The sequence below is a fragment of the Amphiura filiformis genome, chromosome 18 (genome assembly GCF_039555335.1).
Source record: "Amphiura filiformis chromosome 18, Afil_fr2py, whole genome shotgun sequence".
Classification (NCBI taxonomy): Eukaryota; Metazoa; Echinodermata; class Ophiuroidea; order Amphilepidida; family Amphiuridae; genus Amphiura; species Amphiura filiformis.
This window is the reverse complement of record NC_092645.1, coordinates 65,138,579-65,157,545: the sequence shown is the minus strand read 5'-3', so window position 1 is coordinate 65,157,545 and position 18,967 is coordinate 65,138,579. Positions and strand designations below refer to the sequence as shown.

The following is an 18,967-nucleotide window of genomic DNA, read 5'->3' as shown; positions in this document are numbered from 1 at the left end:
ATATTTAAGCGCATGCGTGTTGTGGCTCTTGCTTCTTGCATTAGCCTTATTGCTTTGGACGAAAATATCACATTATTTGTTTTGTAATAAATTTTAAAGGAGGACAGTCCGATTTCATATGCTCTTCTCATCTTGATTACATGACCTTGACCGTAATCAGTCCCTGCATATGCAGTTGTCTGTGTGTGGGTTTTTAATCACTTTTTATTATTTTTATATGAAAAATAGAATACAGTATGCCTTTGGATGCTGTGTGATAATAAATTGGTCGATCTATGTACACCATTTGGCTGATATATATATATAGGATTTAAATGAAACATGTTAAGCTAAAATATTCGTGTATATGTTTTACCGCAAATAATGTGTAAAAATATACACGGAAGATCTTCCGTGTGTATTTGAAATGAAATGAAATGAAACGAATTTGAAATGAAATAAAATGAAACGAGTTTGAATTGGAATGAATTTGAAATGAAATGAAATTGAATTTAGATCAAATAATTTAAAATGAAATGAAACGAAATAAAATGAAATTAATTTGAAATGAAATGAAATAAAATTGAAATAAAACGAATTTAAGATGAAATTAAATGAAATGAAATGATATTGAAATGAAACTAATTTGAAATTAAATTAAATGAAACGAATTTGAAATGACATGAATTTGAAATGAAATGAAATTAAAGGCCCATTCAGTGATATGCTCATCCGGACGATCGTAAAAATCATCAAAATTCAGATTTTGGTACCATCGTCATTATCATAAAACGGTGTTAACATAGCCTGTTAGTGGTTCAGCCGAAAGCTGTGTATTTAAGACAAAAATAAGGAATTTACATGAATCTGTAATTTATATACTGACAGTATCTAAATTAGTTACATGTATTTGAATGGGGCTTCAACTTCGTCAATACTGCTGTTTTCTTCGTTTTTTGCCCAATTTTTCATTTCAAAAATACCAAATGACAATTTGAATGACTTATCCTTCACTTTGAAGCAGTTAATAAACATTTTTTTTACACTTTTACTGGGATCACTGAATGAGTCTTTAATTTGAAATGATTTTGAAATGAATTTGAGATGAATTTGAAATGAATTTGAGTTAAAAGGACCTTTAATAACAGTTGAACGAAACGAACTTGAAAATGAAATGAATTTGAAATGAAATAAAACGAATTTGACATAAAATGAATTTAAAATGAAATGAAATGAAATGAAATGAATGAAATGAAATGATATTGAAATGAAACTAATTTGAAATGAAATTAAATGAAACGAATTTGAAATGACATGAATTTGAAATGAAATGAAATTAATTTGAAATGCTTATGAGATGAATTTTAGTTGAATTTGAAATGAAATGAAACGAAATGAATTTGAAATGAAATGAAATGAAATGAAATGAAATGAAATGAAATGAAATGAATTTGAAATGAAATGAAATGAAATGAATTTGAAATTCCTTCAAAAGGACCTTTGATTACAGTTGAATACCACGGCCTCTTTGTAATCAATCCATTGCATCGTAACGATAATGAACTATCCTTACATCTATTGCAGACAAGATCATTAATATGCAAATCACTTGATTAGGCATGCGTATATTTGATAAAATAAAAAGTACTGGTTGTAATTAACGAACTATCATTATCTGTCATGCATGCTAAATAAATTACCTTCTTAAGGTGATCGATGAAATTAAACCGCATTAGAATAATCCTTATTAGTACCTTACAGTTTCTTATAAGTACATTAGAATTCCTATAGTATCAAGATTACATAAACTGAATAAGTCCGACAACAATAAAAATGCGTATGTTCCGTTAGTCTGAATGTATCATTTGTCATGTTTGTGGTTTGAGGAGACACGTGCACATATCCACGTGATCACATGCTATAAATTAGGGACGGCTTATGTAATCCCTTAAGAACGTCTTGTGTAATCCCTTAGGGACGGCTTGTGTGATCCCTTAGGGACGTCTTGTGTGATCACTTAGGGACGGCTTATGTGATCCCTTAGGGACGGCTTGTGTAATCCCTAGGGACGGCTGGTGTAATCCCTAGGGACGGCTGGTGTAATCCCTTAGGGACGGCTTGTGTGATCCCTTAGGGACGGCTTGTGTGATCCCTTAGGGACGGCTTGTGTGATCCCTTAGGGACGGCTTGTGTGATCCCTTAGGGACGGCTTGTGTGATCCCTTAGGGACGGCTTGTGCGATCCCTTAGGGACGGCTTGTGTAATCCCTTAGGGACGGCTTGTGTGATCCCTTAGGGACGGCTTGTGTAATCCCTTAGGGACGGCTTGTGTAATCCCTTAGGGACGGCTTGTGTAATCCCTTAGGGACGGATTGTGTGATCCCTTAGGGACGGCTTGTGTGATCCCTTAGGGACAGCTTGTGTAATCCCTTAGGGACGGCTTGTGTAATCCCTTAGGGACGGCTTGTGTGATCCCTTAGGGACGGCTTGTGTAATCCCTTAGGGACGGCTTGTGTAATCCCTTAGGGACGGCTTGTGTAATCCCTTAGGGACGGCTTGTGTGATCCCTTAGGGACGGCTTGTGTGATCCCTTAGGGACGGCTTGTGTGATCCCTTAGGGACGGCTTGTGTGATCCCTTAGGGACGGCTTGTGTAATCCCTTAGGGACGGCTTGTGTGATCCCTTAGGGACGGTTTGTGTGATCCCTTAGGGACGTCTCGTTCTACGTCTTATAATTACCGTCATTACTTACGTTTCGTTGAATCACTACTTGTCAGAATTTTGCCCTTAAACTCAGAAAAAATGCATTAATTAAAAATGCCCAAATTATATAGGAGCCGCTTTTGAATAGTGGTGTTCACACCAAACCTAACCCTACATTGCCTTAACCATAACCATAACCATAATAATAATTGTTACATCAATTATAGATAATAATTATATTGCTATTCCATTATTGTTACTTATTTGTGTACATCCATATCAAAGCACAATAATATCTGTGATTAAAGGGATGCATTTATGTCTGTAAACTTTAGACTGTAAACATGAGTTTTAAGGGATTTTAGTAGATTTGAGGATTTTGGCGCCATCTTGTATTTAAGGAAAAATGAGGTAGCCCTGGCTTTATTTCACTTCTTTCATCCAAAGTAACATACATGGCAAGTATGGTTTAGGTAAGAAAATGCAGTAGTTTTTTTTCCTGGGATGGGCCTGTTTATAGTTGTAATCGGTAGGAGTTGTTTGCAACTATTATATCGTTATGAATTCGGCAGACGGCCGAATCCGAATTCGGCTTTTGGTAAATTCATTTTACGCATTCATTACTTTTGAATTTGAGAATAAGGGATCAATGCTATACATGATAGAGGGCAGCATGTCAATTTTTTAACGGAGATCAGATGATAAGTATTCAAAAGAGAGCGGCATACAGGGTTAGCTAACGGTGACTCACAGTACGGTCAAAGACGATAACCGTTAAAAAATCGATATACCGCCCTCTATAGGTCCCTATTGATCCCTTGTTCTCTAATTCAAAAGTAATGCATGTCAAAAATGAATTTACCAAAAGCCGAATCCGGATTCGGCCGTCTGCCGAATTCATAACGATATAATTCATTATCATTTCTATCATGATTATTTAAAATATTTTGTCCATTTCTAAAATTAGTCCATTATTAATTATTGCTATAAATACTATCATCTGTGCAATTATTGTAGTAATTTTATAATTTTTGTGCATAAATTGCGTAATGAGAAGATGAGATCGTAACTTAATACATCCATGCATAAATAAAACTGAACTGTATGTGTTATTACACTATGGACCACCATGGCCTCATCCCAATGGCATAGTTCAATAACCTCAATTAAACAACCATAGTGCAAAATTTGACCTCAAGTTGCAGAGTATGAGTTTTTGTCCCCAAATTCTCAAAGGTCATTCAATGCATGTACAAATAATTTGGGGTTAAAGAACTGCACTTTGATAGATGAGCATGTTGTGGATACAAATTGTCCATTCACAGTATAGCTACCAGCAAAAATAAACCGTATTTGAAAACATTCGCACGAGGTTCGAAAAGGTTAAATGCAAAAACAATAATAGATTAACACTTTTTGAGTAACACTTTTTAAACACGTTATACCGTTTATGTATTAAAAAATATTAACATTTGTGTTAGAACATTAGGCTACCAATTGTGTGTTTAAGTATTAACACTGTTACTAACACATTAACACTAACACTAAGTGTTTTATGTAAAACATTTTATAACGTTTTCATCAATTCCCGCAGCGATTGTCTCTATAAGGGCCGCTACAGACTCCAGGTAATCGACGTAGACTATTAATTTTGGTGTAACATGTCTTCGTTATTTTATCTATTGCCATTCTATTTCCAGTAATGTTTAAGTTCTAACGAATGTTTGATGACGTACAACCGATAATATGCCTATATTAAGCGCGCTTCAGACTCCGAGTATTGTACGTACAATATTGTATGTACAATATGTACGTTATTTAATCTATTGCCATTCTATTTCCAGTAATGTTTAAGTTCTAACGAATGTTTGATGACGAAAAATCGATAATATGTTACATACAATACCTAGCAGAAATATATTATCGATTTTACGTCATCAAACATTCGTTAGAACTTAAACAGTACTGGAAATAGAATGGCAATAGATTAAATAACGTACATATTGTACATACAATATTGTACGTACAATAAAAAGTCTGTATACTGCTTTATTGCCACCAGACATTTTACGTACCATTATTATCGATTTTATGTCATCAAGCATTCGTTAGAACTTAAACATTACCAGAAATAGAATGGCAATAGATTAAATAACGAAGACATAATATACGTCGAATACTCTGAGTCTGTAGCGGCCCTAAACGTGTGCAAAACGTGGAATTATGTACGGACCCTGGGGCACATCTCTTGCTCTTCAACAGAAGTGTACATCTATGCACTTTTCTGTATACCATTAATCGCATGACTGGTATTAGGAGTACAACACTTACTGTTAATTCGGCCAGCTGTATTATAGCACCGGTACAAGCGTTTAGGTAAACCTCAGTGTTTAACTGAATTCAAATAGTGCTGGGGAAAGACGGGGGGAAAGGTGACAAAACAGTATGAATTTATATAGTTTTTTCACTTATGGGTTTGTCTAGCAGTGATTACCATTGTGACAAAAGCTTCAAATGTCGAGAAGAAAAGAAGTATCGATCAGAGCTAATTATTTGAGCGGAAAATCGCAGCCTAGAACTGGAAAACGTTGAGAAAAACCAAAAATCTATGGAAAACCCGAACTGCGACCAAACCTTGCCGAGGTAAACCGAAATTAGCAGAGAAGAACCGAACATCTCCCAGGGGCAAACCGAAACTCGCAGAGGAGAAACAACAATCACTTAGAAGAGAACCGAAACTCGCCGAGAAGAATCAAAACTATAGCAAAGGAGAACCACAAATTACAGAGGGGAAACAAAACAAAATTTACCCAGAGGCAAACCGAAAATCGCAGAGGAGAATAATTAACCAAGAAAGAAATCACTTAGAGAAGAAGGGAGGGGATGGTCGTCGAAAAAAAATTGTACGGGGATGTTCCACGCAGACTTTTGGATGCAAACACTCGTTACCTACTTTTTGCTGTTTTTGCAACCCATCAGTAATCAATTTTTCACAAAAAGCACTCAATTTTGACTTATTGGACGCTTTAACTCTTTCCACGCGGGTGTCGACTGCAGACGACAAGTTTCCAACATTTTTTTAAAAATTCAAAAATTTCAGAAATGTAAATTTTCATGACCATATTTGGAATCAGCATGAAAAATGCATTAAAACGAGTACAAACAAGCCTAGTATTGGTTCAGTGGTTCTTAAGATAGCTCTTGATATTTCGACAAAATATCTCAAAACTTGGACTTTTTATGTTGAAACTTACGGCTAACACGCAGAGCATTAAAGGCACTTTTGGAAAATGCTCCCAATTGGGCGCATTGGTCTCCACTGAAAACCCACCCATCGATATACCAAAATGGCTGACAAGGTATACCCCAAATACACCGGTTGAATTGCAGAGATGAACCAAAATCATTTCCATACTGGATGATTTCATACTACGCATTCTATTCGTATTTTAAAAACATAATACCCTGGCACTCATGAATAAAATAAAAACGCTTACTAATGATTGTCAACTCTACTTGATCGGTTATATAGTAATTATGATTGCAATAATATAAATATTTATGTCTATCGCGACATCTGTCATGCATACATGTGATACAAATGCCCTTTTAACTCAGTTCATACTGTATGCAATAAGCATGGTAAGACACGAAAGTCATGTCTTAACACAAGACATTTCCAAATCTAAGAAAGAAAGAAACTCATATGTTGTCACAATGAATTTAAAGTAATTATATCGTCAAGAGAACCGCATAGAGGAATACATCTATATCTTGAGCCAATCTGCATTCACTGCAAAAGCAGCAGAGCAACACTTAATAAACACTTTAACACTTCATAAACACCTGTTTGTACAGTGAAGGTATATGGATGTTAATTTATAAACACCAAAACACGTTTAGAAATATGAAGATGTTTATATTTTTAACACAAGATAGTGTTTAAATACATATTTTAAACACTATCTTGTGTTAAAAAACATAAACATCTTCATATTTCTAAACGTGTTTTGGTGTTTATAAATTAACACCCCTATACCTTCACTGTACAAACAAGTGTTTATGAAGTGTTAAAGTGTTTATTAAGTGTTGCTCTGCTGTTTTTGCAATGTTGCAAAAGCCGACGATCAGACACAAAGTTTAAAAGGAGCATGTCTAGATATCAGCGTTAATTTCATGGTAAGCTTAAAACACATCGAAAACGCCAAATTGCAGTCACAAAATAAAAATATTAGTAAATCACCAAAGCAAATAGTAATGTAGGTATGGGAACGAACTGCATTAACAATAATAAAGTATGTGCCCAAAGATTTGTCTTTGGCATGTCGCTTTTTTGAAATATCAGCAAAAATATCAAAAACATCCCAAAATTTTAAACAAACATGAGCCTTCCAAAATTAATACTAGTACTTATTCGCACTCGGCGGCCCAGTCACTACTCGCCGCTGTGATTTGGGGTAACCCGTCGCGTCGCATCCCCTCTCCTGTTACCTGGCCTTAAAATGCAAATTTCAAATTGGTTTCGCCCTTAACTTTAACGATTTCTTAGTTTCATCATAATGCAGTAACAAGCACCTACACGTATTCGTGTACTAGTATGCCAAACATGATGTAAGGCCGTCCGCATGTATAGTAATATCTAATTTATATTAAAGGGTAATTTACTTTTTGTAATCAAGCCATTTTTTTTAAAACTTTTGAATGATGTGTTATTTATGTGTGCGTGTTATGTTTTGTCTGTAGGCTGTTTATGTATTATCAGTGTGTGTGGGGGGGGGGGGGGGGTCTCTGGGACACGTGGGAATGCTGCGTTTGACATTATTTTCTTCACAAGCGAATGTCCTTAGACGGAAAAGCGGACACTTTACTGGCTGATTGAACGTTAAATCGGTTTAACACCCTTTCTTGAACCAAATATTCATGGCTGAAAATGCATCCCGAGTCTAAGTTGAATAAATGGCTGAAAATGCGAACCAAAATTGCCGTACATCCCCTTACCCTCATTTCACTAAGACCCCCGGTCGCATTACACCAACTCACTTCCCCGGCTCACTTCACAAACACGTTGAACATGTTGAACAGCATTTAATGTAAAATTAATGCCTTCGCACCCGACATTCACATCACAATGCGCACGTTCTAGCATTAACAACATGAGTTACAACAGTATATTGTGAAAACACACTACATCCCGGGGGGGCCACTGGTCATTGACAAGGGGGTATCATGCGTGGCCATGGAGTTTCAAAAAGCACCCTAAACAAGTATGTGCAACGACTGAAAATACACCCCTAAATAAGTATAACAAGTGTAATATCCTACCCTAAACAAGTATTGGCGTTTTTTACCCCTTAGCAAGTAAAACATATATTTTCGACACCCTAAGCAAGTAATAGGCCTACTACTTGAAGCTCCATTTTCATTGATTTCTTTAATAGTAACTCAGAATGGCTCTGCTACAGGGCAGAATATGAGCTATTTTAAAATTACAAAATAAACGTTACATTATTTTAAGCTGATTTATAGTAGGCCTATCAGAGAGCCTAAGAGGGAATTAAATGAAAAGAAAATTTACAAAACTCTAAGAAAAACAACAATGAAGAAAAGAAAATAGAGAAAAGAAGTCAAGAAATGTTTTTATATCATTTGTAGACCCTATTAAAGTTTCGACAATTTATTCTCCATCCTCCAAATATTATTATAGACCTACAAATCATGTTTCAAAGTGAGACAAAAATCATAAAATAGTGGTCAGATTTTTTTATGACCTAGGCCTTATTGCGAAAAGATGAAAAGTGCATAGGCCTAATATTAATAATTTATTTTAAAAGCTTATTAAAAATGACAACAATTAAGGCCTACTTCTGGAAGGAATCGGATGAATAATAGTGGTATTATTTCATAAGTTGAATAAAGTATTAGGATGAAAATAAGTCGGTAAATAGCGACTGAGATGGATGGTGCTCAATCAGTTCAGACAAGACTTGCAGGATTCGTGTATGACTGCAGAATTTGATACCAGTCCAAAAACGTATTTTAATTCTGCACCATAATTATATCCATCTTACCTTTTAATATTCATTTGATGTTTTCACAATTTATTCAAAAGTTTAAAATATGTTTTTAAAATAAAATCAAGATCACTTATTGTGAAAAAATTCTGACAAAAATATGATGCTTTTGACGATAATAACATGCATGTTTTTATTTATTTATTTTGTGGATAATAGGTCACAGGTCAAATCAATCAATCCTCTACCTTAGATATTTGTGGTTAAATAATTGTATACAACATGAAAATTAGCTTGAAAATCTTTATTTTTATCCATAATACAAGATAGAAAATTCAAATAATAGTAAAAATATTTTAAAATGAAATGAGAAACTTTGGACTTTATAAAGGAGAATTGAAACTTTTAAAATCAGAGTATACACGTGCTGTGCATGTACAATGTACATTGTACATGTACTGCATGTGTACATCACCATTGAATGTTGTAGGGTTGTGTAGCATTGAATGGGTTAATAGAAAAATATTAACAGGGCCAGCTAGGCAAAGTCGGCAATCTTTATGGACTTAAAGAAGAGACTAAACAGAGAACTACACAGTCAAGTCTAGGGATAAACATGAAGGACATGAAACTTATGAAGGACTGGAGTCTGGACGGACCCTAAATACGTAAATCTGTTGTGAAAAAGATACCCTTTTTCTCTAATTTCCATGTTTTTGACACCCTATTCACGATACGTACGTACAGTGCCTGATCGTGAAAAAAGACCCTTTTTACGTGATTTTTTGGCCACGCATGATACCCCCTTGTCAATGACCAGTGGCCCCCCCGGGCACTACATTCGCTTCACAAAGCGAGTAGGGCATATATGCCTATTATACCAGTACATGATAAATGACATAAATATGTCATTTAAGATATTCCGTCAAAATATGCCTGGACAAGAAACATATAACACACTAAACCCTTACATACATCGTACATGTCAGTAGTGTATAAAAGCTACCTCGTCAACTGGCCTGTACCATCACATAAAATTATAGCATTCATAATTTCAGAGAAACGAGCATCTTTTTATATACTGACATGTGATATGGGCTATTCTATTTGATATTCATACACGCCCTTTGAACTTGGATATGATATTTGAACTCGGATATGATAAGATAAAATTAAACTTGAACTTGAACTTGAACTTAATCTTCCCCATAATCTTTCAAGTAGGGTGGTGAATCCATCTAGAATCAGGCGGCATAGGAAGCGCAACACGTGACGTACGAGGCTGGCGAAGATACAGGGCTGATAGCCCCATTCAAAATAAGACTTATTCAAAATACACGGTTAGCAATTACAAATGGAAAATTAACATACTTGCAGTGTGGTACACTGTCGTACCCCGACGGTTTTAGAGTAAGATAATTTTGCTTTGACACCACATAACAAATTTAGAATTGTTTGTGAAGATTTCATGATTATGTGTTAATCCAATGGCGACCTCAAAATTGGCGATATCGCTTCCATCACCGCCTGTCTAGAATCTTCACCTCATGTGCAGGAGTTTAAGGTCATGTCTTCCATATGGGTGTATATTTAGATTTCAAATGGAATAGCATTCTGCATAATGTTCTACTCCTTATTATAATATTGCAAAAACATGTATTTAATATCAATATGAGGAAAGACCTTCTTTCATTTGTTGTTGTTGTTGTTGGTTGTTATGTTTGTTTGTTTGTGTGTTTGTTTGTTTGTTTGTTTGTTGAATCTAGAAAGAAATCACAATTAAGGTGATATTTTCTGTCTTTTGGTGTAAGATGGAGTAGGCCTACCATCTGAAAATTCCGAGGTAGGAATTAATTCCTTGTGTTTTGATCAAACGTTAAAATCAAAATCATGATTTATACCAACACATGTGAACTTTCCTGACGTTTTCTGTCTTTTGTTTGTTTGTTTGTTTGTGTGTTTTAATAAACTTAGCTTTCATGGCGTATAAAATGGATTTTGATATAATGTATTACCATGACTACGTACATGTATACCAACATGAATTATTGATGTCATAATTCCCATTTAGTAGCTAATTTTGTATTTTATTTTAAATATTTTCACCTTAGCGATACAATTGTCTTATGTTTACCTCTTTTACCCTCCACGCGGGGGTTGACACCAGACGACAAGTGCCAATTTTTCTTTAAAAATTAGAAAAGCTCAGAATTGTTCATTTTTATGAACAATTTTAGAATCAGCGTGGAAAATGCATTAAAATGAGTACAAACAAGCCTAGTATTGGTTCAGTGGTTCTTGAGTTGGCTCGATCTTGTTATTTTGAGAAAATATCTCAAAGACTTTTTATTGTGTGTGAAGCTTTATAGCTAGCACGCTGAGAATTATTATTTTTATGCAGCATATTCATTTTTATACTGATAATAATATGTACGCACGTTTGCATATGTCGAATATAATTATTAACATTGTTGTAACAGAGTATATTTATTATGGATTTTATATGGTTTATTTCATACATGATTGTTATAGCCAATATTTAAATTTTCTATACTAGTTAGTTTAGTTAAAAATTACATTTTATTGCTAAATTTGAAATTTATTTATTTTCTGTCGATTGTTTGTGTGTTTCTTTCTTTCTCGTTCTTTCTTTTCCTTCTTTCTTCCCTTCTTTCTTTCTTTTATTTCTTTCTTTCTATCTTTCTTTCTTTACTTAATGCCTTCTTTCTTTCTTTCTTTCCTTCCTTCCTTCCTTCCTTCCTTCCTTCCTTCCTTCCTTCCTTCCTTCCTTCCTTTCTTTCTTTCTTTCTTTCTTTCTTTCTTTTTTCTTTTTTCTTCCTTCTTTTCTTTTCTTCTTTCTTTCCTTCCTTCTTTCTTTCTTTCTTCTTTCCTTTCTTTCTTTCCTTCCTTCTTTCTTTCCTTCTTTCTTTCTTTCTTTCTTTCTTTCTTTCTTTCTTTCTTTCTTTCTTTCTCATTCAAATATAATTGGGATAAATCATTACGTAGAATTTGCAATGCGTAAATCCTTTTTGAACTACTACCTTATTCAAAATATTTTCCTATATATATATTCTTTTTAGCACTTAAGGGTGACTAAACCTACGGGCTATGCATGCTATAAATTGTTTATGGAGAATATAAAGATGTACAGGGTGGTTCAAAAAGAACAGCACCCAAATTTACCATATTTACAAATACTAAAAAGCAATAATAACTCATTAAAATTGGCATAAAATGATAGTGTGTTAAATGCTTTATGTGAAAGGTTCATGCATGGCCTCTTTTTCATTTGATAGAAAGCAGGTTGTACACGCGGGTATTAAACAAAATCGCACTCTGTTTCCATGTCATCTCGGCATTAACTCTCTCCACGCGGGTGTCGACTGCAGACGACAAGTTTCAAATTTTATTTGAATTTTTCAAAATTTCAGAATTGTAAATTATCATGGCCATATTTGAAATCAGCATGAAAAATGCATTAAAATGAGTACAAACAAGCCTAGTATTGGTTCAGTGGTTCTTAAGATAGCTCTTGGTATTTTGAGAAAATTTCTCAAAACTTGGACTTTTTATGTTGAAGCTTATGACTAGCACGCAGAGCATTAAGTACAAAAATCATTTCATATGACACCTGCAACGTATAGCTTGCACGCATCATCATATATATTATAGAAATTTAACTATTCATATCTGAGTGTTGTAAGTGAAGCCTCTCATGTACCTGTTGTGTAACTCTAGATCATGATAAGCATGACATTAGTGTCACTGGAGAGATAGAAATTGAACAATAATAACAACACCGTGAAGAGAGTTAGTTAAAATTGGCATATCTTCTGATTGAAATGACCAAAATATTTATGGCGCATAAAACAAATATTATTCAGGGTGTTTCAAAATGACAGAAATAACGGAGTAATTGGGCATTGATATCACTATGACTCGCCCTGTAGGCTATATATGTGATGCTTTAAGGTCGGATATATTGATGAAGTATTACGTGTACATAGCTTATACTTTATTGTATGTACATGTATATCAACGAGAGAACCCTTATATATTAAAATCTACCTTTTATTGGGATTCATGCTGTGTCATTATCCATTCATTCATTCATTCATTCATTCATTCATTCATTCATTCATTAATCACTTTAATTAATTTCTTCATACTTGATTTTTACATGTATGATAATCGCAATATTTACAAAACCATAATTTATAGGCCTATATCCTAAAAAAATATTTTAAAAAAAAAATGTAAATACAAATTTTGCATAATACGATAAGATAGGAACTCACAAACATAATTCCCGAAATCATTATAAGAACAAATTTATATTAAATATTTACATGGACATACTCAGTAACTCAGTAGATTTAGAAAACAAGAGAAAAACAATGTAAAGGGGGGGGGGGCAAATAAACCCAAATGGCTGACCCCGCCATAGCAAATTTGATAGAGAAATATCAGAATAAGGGGTACATATGAAAAGACAGAACGGTACAAGACAGGACAAAACGATACATGACAGGGCGGGATCTGCTCTATCACTTGTCTAACGGGACAGGGATAAACAGCCCACAAAAAACAATCAATGAAGAGTTGAATTACAAAACTGCTTAGGGACCATTTTTTCAAAATTGAGTTTTTGATGTTAAGTTATAGTGCCGATAAAAATACATATTTTGGTGCTTGTTTGACTTTCATACCACCTTCCGTTCCTGAGATATCGTACATTTATTTCTTTGCATATTAATGTCATTTCAAATCTGTGTCTTATTCCCTCGTGTGATAATTAAATTAATCAGAAACTAATTAATCAATAATTAATCAATTAATTATATCAATAACGTATACATATACATTACGTTAGACGGACCGAGGTATTAATCAATACTATAGTATTTCGCTGTTCCGGTTGAATCCATACACACCCTATGGAAGACATGACCTTAATCTCCCACACAGGGGGTGTGAATTTCAAATTGAGCCACCCATTCAGTGTCGTCTGCTCCCGTTGAAATCCACACACCCCTAATGGAAGACATGACCTTAATCTTCCACACAGGGAGTGTGGATTTCGAATAGGGTTAATTGAATGGAATCATTTGCTAATTCCGTTTGAAATCTATACACCCTGTGTGGGAGATTGGGGGTGTGGGTTTTAAACGGAATAGCATTTTAAGAATATCCGTTGGAAATAAATAGAACATGTTTAGTGAAGTGCAAAGCACAATTATGAGAAATCAAGCGCTGATTTAAGGGATCTCGAATGAGCGTTTTGAGCGTTTCTTTTTTTTGTGGGACATGAGAGCACATCAGACATATCGAATTGCATTCTGAATACGAAGAATGTCTTTCTGATATCAAATATTTTTCATTTTTTGATATTCACGATATAATACAAATTTTATGACAAATTATTAAAATTTGATATTTTTCACATTTTGATATATAACAGTCCTCGAAGTAAATTTTATAAATCTAATGACATATTCTTAAAGTGTATGTAGCTGGGAGGAAAAGCCGACGATCAATTGAAAATTTTGACCTTTCATATTGAAGATATGGATTTTTTCCCAAAAAGACCTAATTTATTTTTTTTTTTTTTGGTGTTTTGGGAAAAAAATCCATATCTTCAATACGAAAGGTCAAAATTTTCAATTGATCGTCGGCTTTTCATCCCACCTACATACACTTTAAGTATAAATCATCAGATTTATAAAGTTTACTTCAGTACTGTTAAATATCAAAAATATCAATTTTAATGATTTGCCATAAAATGTGTATTACATTGCGAATTTCAAAAATCCAAATTATTTGATATCAGAATGACATTCTTCGTATTCAGAATGCAATTCGATATGTCTGATGTATTCTAATGTCCCACAACAAATATCCAAACGTTCATACCCCAGCCCTTAATGCGTATTGTAATGATTAAAGCCACAGGCTTCTTCTATGCGATTTCAGTTAAATGTTTATCTTGTTATTCTTTGCCAAAGATTAAATTATAAAATAATTGCAATTGTCAGGAAGGTTTTCTTGTCATTTTAAGCTAATATTATAAGTAAAATGAAAAAAAAAACCTCACTCATTATCTTGTCCGCGTAACTGTGGGCTCTATTTAATTTGGGTTGTTCTGTTATCATAGAAGCATTTGCCAAATTCCAATTAAGTGTAAATTACTTAGTAATTAAGTGCACGTATAAACATTCAAAAATGCAGAAAAATCACCAAATTCAAGAGAACGGGTAGATTGCTAATTATGAATAGAGTATACAAAAAGGTTTGCATGCTTGCATGTGCTTTTTTTTGCTAAAACGCTCTCAACAAAATTAATTTAAATATACAAAATATTGATATTAAATCAGAATCAATTGAATACAAAAATAATTCATATGTCTGTGTTGGTTAAATCGATGTCATCCCATTGTGCATGTTGTATGGTTATATAAAACATGTAGTAAGTTATGATTAACCAATGTAGCGTGGTATTTCTTCATTTTTATTTTCAACACAATCTTCATCTGACATTTGAAGACCTGAGCGCAAGAAGACCGTAAGTCCACTTGGCCCCTCAACATGTATACACTAAAGTTACGTATAGTTTCTTAGGGTTTTATAATGTTCAATACATGTTCCAGGGTGAAAACATCATGAAAGGTTGTGAAAGATTCGCTTTGGCCCCTGAACATGTATAAAACATTACCAAACTATATGAAACTATACGCAACTTGAGTGTATACATGTTGCGGGGCCAAGTGGACTTACGGTCTTCTCAGGTTTCATATAATTATTATTGATATTAAGAGTCAATTATTAGTTTTGAATTCCCGGGTGGGTGGGATAGGCCTACCCTGTAAAAGGTACATATAGGTATGTGCCATCGATATACCTATGGCTATCATTTTACCTCTTACGATATAAAAATGGATCGGGATTTTTTATAATGTCACTATGTGGATGGATCAGGGCTTTAATCGTTTGGCAGGAAAAACATCCCATGTGTCATTGGCCCCTGAACATGTTTAAAGCCAAACCTTGTATGTAACCTTTTGGCAGTTTTGTTTTAAACATGTTCAGGGGCCCACAAGCACATCTATAGGAGGGTTTTCCTGCCCAACGACGCTTTATTACCATGGTGATCATGGTTACTGTAGCAAAGTCTCAACATTTTGGATGGTATTATGTCTAATGAACGGGTCATATTTTTGGAGTTAACTCAAGAATGGGTAATATTTTGTCAAATTTGTTAATATGAATATAAGTCTTTTTTATCCACTATAGCGGTACACCTGTACCCCATTTGGGATAAAGCCCCCCCCCCCTTCTGATGTATCGCATTTAATATATATTCATGATAATAATGAGTGCATAAAAATGTAGGCCTAAGTAATATCTTAAAAGAAAACTGCATAATGTATATTAACCCATATAGTTGAATTCTACATAATTTGTGTTAAACAAAATGTATTTTTAAAAATGTATTTTAAAAAAATATGATATTAAGAAGCAAAAGGTATCATGCACATTTGGTATAGTCATGATGATGCATGATCTATTGGTTTGTATTGTATTTTCACCATTTCTGACTGGATGGTATCATTGTTTTATTTGTGCAATTTGTTTTTGTAAAAGGTGATCTTTTGTGATTGTTAAAAAAAAAAAAAATTTGGAAAAAATATAGTCATATGATAGAGAATACATCAAATATTATTATATGAAAAAGGACACTGCGTACCTTGTCTCTTTATTAATTCATATTTTTAATTACATTTATTATCATTAACATATATATATATATATATCTTTATTTTGATTATTTTAAAGTGTCAATATAGATATTATGATTAACAAATTTTATGTTAAATTTGATATCAAGAGTCAATTTAACTCGGTTGTATCACATATGATAATAGTTATGATAATAAAGTGTACATAAAATAATATATGAAAAGTACAATGCGTACCTTGTTTCTATATTAACTCGTAGTATTTTTTAATTGTGACTATAACAAATTTATCTAAAATTTGATTTAGAGTCAAATATTAATCCCATTAGGATCATAATAAGCACGTTAAATGATTAATACAAAAATGAAATTTCCTTATTACCTTAATTGTCTTTTACATTAATTCATAGTTTGGACCAAATTTATTATAATTAACAATTTCCCCTTAAATTTGATATTAAGAGTCAAATGTTTTTTCTGAAGTATCGCATTTTTGATAGCATTAATTATGATGACAATGATCATACATTAATAATATACACTGGTTGCCTTGTATTGTGCGATCTCAGATGAAATTCATACACCCAGCAAACACAAAACGTTTTCGACACCATTCACAAAAGGTTAGAAAAGGTTGCTAGAAAACGGTTAAATGTCGGGTTATATAAAGGACATAATAGGGTATAAAACGTTTTCATAACATTCAAAAACATTTGTTGATAATTTAATCCACTACAAATATTTTAACATAAGGTTTATTAAGTGACAACAAAATATTTGGCAAAAAATGTTTACAAAGAATATTTTACAATAACATTTTGAAAACATTTTAAAAATATTGTTGCAGTGTGCATGTGTGTTTTCATACAAAACGTTTTAAATAGTTCCCATGACCTTTATATAACCCGACATTTAATGTTGTTATAATGTTTTTATCTAAACTCAAAGAAAAACATGTGTAAAACGTTTTAAAAACATTTTTGTGTTTGCTAGGCACGATGGAAGACATCGTGGGCTTATTCGTTCACACAGGGAGTGTGAATTTCAAATGGAGTTACTTGAACGGGTAATTCCATTTGAAATCTACATCCCTGTGTGGGAACTTAAAGCCATGGCTACCATAGGGGGTGTATGGATTTCAACTGGAACAGCTGATGTGTAAATCCTATTTATCATGTTTATTATGATTAACAAATTTATCTTGAATTTGACATTTAAGAGTAAAATATGAGGTAGGCCCTATGCTATCGTATTTGATAGGTATGCTATCGTATTTGATAGCATGATAATAATAAGTACACGAAATAAATAATATAAAACCTGCAATTTCTTACCTTGTCCGGATAATAACTCATATTGTGTGGATCCTATGACAGCTTCGTAAGATGAACCGCTCAAACACACAAACTATATTCTTCCCCATACGACATCAAGATGTCAAACCGACACGCGAATAGGGTCACACACACGCTCCTGCTGTTATGTGGATATCCAATGCAACACAACTAAGAAACGGCTATCACGAAAACACCAAAATATGCTATCTTCATAAGATGAAATTATATCAAAAGCGTACGTTGGTGAATCTATAAGGTTTTCCTCAATGGAGATGTAGCGTGCTTATTTAAGCTTCTGTTTAAATATCAGTACCGGTAGTTCCTTTTTCATCTGCAATAAAAGATATTGTAAATAGCATAGTACAGCAGCAAACAGCGTTGAGATCGTACACTTATGGCCGGTGTGTACGTTATAATGCGAGTGAGTTAACCATCTATTTATTACGACGCTCGCGATGTACCCATATGGTTATTGTGCACGCAGCCAACAGTTGCATCGATGCTCCCCGTTCATCAGACTCAACACACATCTTATTGCGAATAGCGTTTGATTGGTAATGCACGAAGGCTGTATACGTCACGCCGTGTGTGCTATCTCATCAACGTATCCTCCCATGTGATATGTATTATTAATGCAATGACTGCATAAGGCGCATGGAGGGAGATTTCCTTTATTTATGAAAAAAGGGTTGATTACATAAAACAATAGAAGAAACTATATACCTTTGTAAACAATAGGTAATAGTTAGGTATATATATGAGTGCGTTCTATATATGGACTTTACAAAATTATGTTTGTATTTTTTCATTTCCTATAGGCTATAGCATGTTTGCAAGGCACTATAGGCCTACACTCTAATTTACAAGGATTTAAAAATAAACCCATAAGGATTGTAATTAGGGACCAATCAAATTAGGCCTAATCATATAGATTTGAATTTTAAATCTTAAAGATTTAATTTTAAATATGTAAGATTGAATTCTAAATCTAATACTTTATTGGTCCCCAATCACAATCCTTTAGGATTTATTTTAAATCCTTGAAATTCTGTGGCATTGGTTGTCGAATTGAGGTCATCAGTGGAATTGGTTGTCGTAGAGTCTGTGGCATTGGTTGTCGAAGCAGCAGAGGTGGTTTTGATGGATTGTTGGTCGAAGCAGCCAAAAAAATCGATTTTCATTATCTGAATCAATATAGGCCT

The 18,967-nt window shown here is 33.7% G+C and overlaps 1 protein-coding gene across 2 annotated transcripts in view; it reads right to left on the bottom strand.

Annotated features, from left to right (window-relative positions):
- Positions 1-18,071, bottom strand: part of LOC140138932 (uncharacterized) — a 153,223-nt gene extending 135,152 nt beyond the window's left edge. For both annotated transcript variants that reach the window (XM_072160715.1, XM_072160716.1), the window contains exon 1: positions 17,763-18,071. The gene's annotated coding sequence lies outside the window, so the exon portion shown is untranslated. The remainder of the gene's footprint in view (positions 1-17,762) is intronic.
- Between the last annotated feature and the right edge of the window lie 896 nt (positions 18,072-18,967).